This window comes from Mustela putorius, unplaced genomic scaffold, assembly GCF_011764305.1.
Source record: "Mustela putorius furo isolate JIRA1106 unplaced genomic scaffold, ASM1176430v1.1 tig00001419_pilon_pilon_pilon, whole genome shotgun sequence".
Lineage (NCBI taxonomy): Eukaryota > Metazoa > Chordata > Mammalia > Carnivora > Mustelidae > Mustela > Mustela putorius.
The window spans coordinates 248,881-254,910 of NW_025421736.1; positions in this window are offsets into that span (position 1 = coordinate 248,881).

Sequence of the window (6,030 nt, forward strand, 5' to 3'; positions counted from 1 at the left end):
GAGAGGGGCCCCCACCTCCCCTCTCCCAGCAGCCACTGGACTTCCCTTACCCTGAGCCCAGCAGAGATGGGCTAGATTTCGCTAAAGGAATTTGCTAGGCTGTCAAGAGGGGAAAAAATGAACAAAATAAAGAAAATCCAAAAGTTGTATTTCTCTCTTTGTTGGCCTGGCTTATCACAACACCTGCCCTTTCTAGAGCCTCCGGGGCCTTCCCTGCACCCTGCGGACCATCTTGACTACCCAAATGCCTCTCATGGTGCCCCCAGGAAGCCCTGACCCCAGCCTGCTCTCACCCCTGTTACCTCATCAGCCAGCCCCAGGATCCCTCAGGGAGGCTCCTCTGACCCCAGCTTATCTATCAGCCTGACTTCCGGGTATCCCATCGCATTCCTTGGCCTTCCCTCATCTTAGCCAAATCAGGCCCAGCTCCTCGCTGGAACTCAGGCCCTTGCAGGTCAGCACTGCTGCTGGGTGTGCATCTGGCCTCCCTCAGCGTGGCTTCTCGGGGGAGGAGCTACGGCTCTTCCATCTGCTTCTCTCTTAACCTGATCTCAGGAATAAGTCTTGGGACAAGTGGGGCCCAGATATGAAAAGGAGCCAGGAGTCTCTGGGACAAAGGCAGGCCCCCACAACATGTATTCATTACTTTTTCTAGGACACAGGGCCTCTCCCTGACTCAGGCAGTGAGGAGATGGCCAAGGAGCATCCCTGGCACCCAGCCTGGGCTCTGCTGGACCTCAGGTTCCTCACCCATCTGGTGGCCTCGCAGCTCCCCTGAGCATATTAGATGACAGTAGGAGGTAGAAGGCGGGCCCGTCCCTTAAGGTGGATCTCAAGCTGGTGGCAGGCTTTATGGACCTTGCACTTAGTCCTGGCCCAGTCCCAGGGCCTGCCTCTTGGTTATTTGGGGTCCAAAGACCTTGAAAAGTTGGAGATGACCTGTATCCCCTCCTAGGCCACACGCTAGCAGGCATTTCTACCCAGCTTCTTCAAACACCTGTTGTTAGCAGAGCCCCGGGCTGCTGTCAGAGAACGGGAGAAGTGTCCAGCAAGTGATACCTTAGGGTGCCATGGTGGGGAAGAACCAAGCACAGGAGATCACCCCAAACAATTTCACAAGGGGTCAAGGACTGTGATGGGTCTTGGTGGCACAGGAAGGGTCTAGACCCATCCTCTATGGAAAGAAGACATCTCCCTCTGTCAAAATCCAGGGGAGGGCAAAACTCTGCCGCATGGAAAAAACCCCTATTGGGAAGGTGACTGGGGACATGCTACCTCCCTAAATTGTGGGAGATTTGCCCTCCTAACTTTCCAGAGGAAGTAAAAATGTAGTTCTGCTGGAAAGGTGACAGAACATGACGTCATCTAGACAAACTGTGAAACAAAAATTGTTCCAGTTGTGCCAAGAGATAGTGTAAATATCCAAGTTCCCATCAAGGTGAGAAACAAACCACCCAGAAAGCAGATGTGACCACGCGTGGCACCCTGCCCCCGCTGAGGCAGGCATGGAGAGGGACTCCTGCCTAGCACCTGAGGCTTCTGTTTCCTCAGACAGCCCAGAACAGGAATGGGCGCGTCTCCTGCCTATCGGCAGCCCGTCGTCCACACACCCTGGGCGCCTGGGTTGAGAAGAAGCGTCGGCACATGAGCCGGTCCTCTGCAGCCACTCACGGAAGACCCCAGGCGCTGCCTGGTCGCGGAGCCTGAACAAAGCCGGACGGTGCCCTTGCCACCGCTGTGCTCTCTCCGAAACACTCAGTGGAAGGGAAGCACAGCGGTGTAAGGACATAATTCCCAGTGGAGAGCCGCAAACCCCACCAAAGGCAGGGCTTTCTCTGTGACTGCCATTTGTAAAATCAGGAAATATTATATAATCAGAAATGATTAAAAAATCTATTTTAAAAGAATTAATAAATATATATACATATATTTAATATTAATAATATATAAAATATAATTTAAAAGAATATAATAAATAATCCTCTACTGAAAAGTATACATGTATTTTTATATATGTACAAATAAATAAATAGAATAATGTTTAAGGCTTAGAAAATATAAATCCCAGATTTAATAATCACACCCCACAGGAACGACCTCTTAAGGAATTCATCTGACATGGGAAAAACTCATGCAAAAAAGGAAAATGTTATTTAAAAAAAAACAATACAATATGATTTAAAATGGAAAAAGCTACAATGTAAGCATTCAACAATGTGGGAAGGATGAAAACATGCACATGACTTTAAGATGTGGCATTGGAGGGGCGCCTGGGTGGCTCAGTGGGTTGAAGCCTCTGCCTTCGGCTCAGGTCGTGATCTCAGGGTCCTGGGATTGAGTCCCGCATCAGGCTCTCTGCTCGGCGGGGAGCCTGCTTCCTCCTCTCTCTCTGCCTGCCTCTCTGCCTCCTTGTGATTTCTGTCAAATAAATTAATTAAATCTTTAAAAAAAAAAGATGTGGTATTGGAAATCTTAGCTCAATAATTATTAATAATGTGGCTTTAATACCAGTTTAATACCAGTATTATGGAGAGCCGTAACAGAAGAGGCATAATATTTTTAAAAATATTTTATTTATTTGACAGAGAGAACGTGTGCTTGAGAGCGCACACGCATAAGCAGGGCGAGCAGCAGATGGAAGGGAGAAGCAGGCTCCCCAAGGAGCTGGGAGCCCAATAGGGGCTCGAGCCCAGGACCCTGGAATCATGACCTGAGCCAAAGACACTTAACCGACTAAACCACCCAGATGCCCAAGGCATAATATTTAAAATGTGGACAAAGTATGAGAAGGGAGAGAGAAGAAAGAGATAAAACATAGTGAGAGTCACCTCTTATTCCAAAGGGGAGAATATATATATCTAAATATTTTTTGAAGATTTTACTTATTTACTTGATAGAGAGAGAGAGACAGAGAGAGAGCACAAGCAGGGGGAGCAGCAGGCAGAGGGAGCGGGGGAAGCAGGCTCCCCGCTGAGCAGAGAGCCTGATGCGGGACTCGATCCCAGGACCCTGGGAGGACCCTCAGAGGCTTCACCTGCTGTGTCCCCCAAGTGCCCTTATCTAAATCTTGAAATCAGTTGCTAAATTCAGTTCATATATAAGTTTAAATTTTTTTGAATTCTAAATTGATGTAGACATTTACCACACTTAGGGATTGGAAAACTTAATGTCATAAAGATAACAACTGATGAAAGACAATTCAGAGATTCCAAAGACCCAATGAATGTCAAGCGGGAGAAATAAAAAGAAATTCATACCAAGAAAGACCAGAGGGACAGGGCGCCTGAGTGGCTCAATGGGTTAAAGCCTCTGCCTTCGGCTCAGGTCATGATCCCAGGGTCCTGGGATCGAGCCCCGCATCAGGCTCTCTACTCAGTGAGGAGTCTGCTTCCTCCTCTCTCTCTCTGCCTGCCTCTCTGCCTGCTTGTGATCTCTCTGTCAAATAAATAAATAAAAATCTTTAAAAAAAATGTCTTTGGAAACTTCCTTTATCTCTAAACCCCAAGATATGTGTTCACAATCATCCCCCAAGCATATGACCCACCGATAGACAGAAGAAGGGTCTCATGACTCAGGTTTTACCAGAGGGTAATAGACCTTTTCCCAACACCAGCTAGCCCCCTCAAGAGCCCAGGAACCTTGATTCCAAAATTCCTTAGAGACTTGGGCTTTCCCTAACCTCCTCCCAACTTGAAAGTATATAATGGGCCACAAGTCATGACCCCATTCCCCTGGCCTCGGGTCCTGTCCCCATGCTTTAAGAAAACCACCTTCTTGCACCAAAGATGTTTCAAGAATTCTTTCTTGGTCATTGGCTTTGAACCCTAACGTCTTTCCTACATCAAGTAGAGTCGCTGAAACCTCCCCACAGGTGGTCTGTGGGAACCACAGACAGGGCTGCCAAAATGGGGCATCAGGGGGCCGGAGGGGACAAATATCGAGGTCGCAGGTTCCTGGTCCCTCCGACTCAAGGGGCCACCTCGCAGTTCCTACACCACCAGCCCACCTGATGGCCTCGCAGTGCTCCCTGTAATAAATCCACATCAGCCTTCAATGCTTCACAATGGCTTCTGTTTTCCGTACTGAACCCCAACGGGGACGTCACCCTGCCCTGCTCACCGCCGCCTTCAGCTCAGTAGACGACAGCTGCATGCACACCTGTGAATCCGGTCCTGCCTCACCAGAAATGTGAACCAGGAACACACACACACACGGATATTTACGGATTGTCGGGACAACTGGGGGCTCAGTCATTAAGCATCTGCCTTCGGCTCCGGTCATGATTCCAGGGTCCTGGGATCAAGTCCCGAATGGGCCTTCCTGCTCAGCGGGGAGCCTGCTTCTCCCTCTGCCTCTGCCCCTCCCCCTACTTGTGTTCCTTCTCTCTCTCTCTGATAAATAAATATTTTTAAAAATTTTTTCAATTTAAAAAAATTTTTTAAAAACTGTTAACTAGGAAAAGGAGGCAGAAGAGTGCTCCAGGGGCCGCGAGGGGAGCGAGCGCGGGGGCACTGCCACGGCCGACCCCTGAGCACGGAGGGCTTGGGGAGCCGGGCCCTCCTCACGCCGTCAAAACCCACACGTAACTGTTGACTCCCCCACACTTAACTAGTAATAGCCTCCTGCTGACCAGGAAGGAGGCTTACTGACGACACAAGCAGGTGATGACACGTATCTTGTGTGTCACCTGTGTTAGGTACTGTGTTCACACAAGCCAGCTAGAGACGTCATTAAGAAAATCGTAAGGGCGGCACCTGGGTGGCTCAGTCCGCTGAGTGTCTGCCCTGGGTCCTGGGATCGAGCCCCACTTTCAGCTCTGCACTCAGGGGAAGTCTGCTTCTCTCCCTCTCCCTCTGCCTCTCTCTCTCTCTCTCTCTCTCTCTAAAATGAATAAATAAATATTTTTTAAAAAAGAAAATACATTTACAACACCGAACTGTATTTATCAAGAAAAAACATCAGCGTACAAGTGGACGAACACCCGAGCTGTTCCAGGCTCCGCATCGCATCTGCGGGGCTGAAGGACAGAAGAGCCGGACCGGAAGAGCCTGGCGCCCGGCCACCGGCGTGTGCTCCCACAAGTGGCCAGGCCTGAGGGCGAGTCTGAACTGGGGCATAGAGCAGCCGCTGCCGCACCGTGGAGAAACTTGAGAGCAGGCAAGCAGGAAGCAGCTGCCTGGGAGGGCCGCTCAGGGGACAGCCCCCCACCTCCTGCCCTCGGAGCCCGGCCACTGCACCGACCCGCCGCACCCCAGCACGAGGAATGAAGGCCCTTCTCTGGGCCAGTCCTGGTTGTGTCTGTCCAGCACCCTCTATGGACAAAACCCAGCACCACACCTGCTAGCCAAAGGGAGGCCATGCGTGGGGCCCCTCCAGGGTCAGGGTAGAGCAGACCAGTGGAGTTCAGGGAGGGAAGGAGACAGAGTGACAGCTGGCACGTGGCTCCGTCCATCGAGCCAAAAAGCAACACGCAACCCTCACTTTCCCTTCATCTCTTACTTACAACCAGCATATTCCCAGTACAGCTTCACCTCCAACCACCCTCTCTCCCTCCTCCACAACAGACCCAAGCTGGACCTACAGAAATATAACCTGTTCCTAAACTGGAAGCTCAAAACCATAGCCCAGCCGAAAGTTCATGACCAATGCAATTCCCATCAATTTCAACAGATTGAGAAATTCACCCAGAAAAAAAAAGTGCCTAAAATTATCCATGTAACTTTGGAAAGGCTGCTAAAGGGAAGGGACTTGCCCTGTCAGAAATCAAAAGGCGCCGGAAAGCCGTAAGAAAACATGACAGCATTGGTGCGGGACTTGGCAAGAAGGCAGAGCCCAGAAACAATCTGCGAATTGTTTTTGTTTTCGTTTTTGTGTTTTTGATAAATGGTACTGGAGGAGGGGAGAATCAGGCATATTCCTCCTTCATTCTACACACAGAATAAATTCCAAATGATAAATTTAAAACCATAGGGTTGTGCGTGTGTGTGTGAGTGTGCACACTCAAGGTTAACACGACGACAGTGCTCTCTT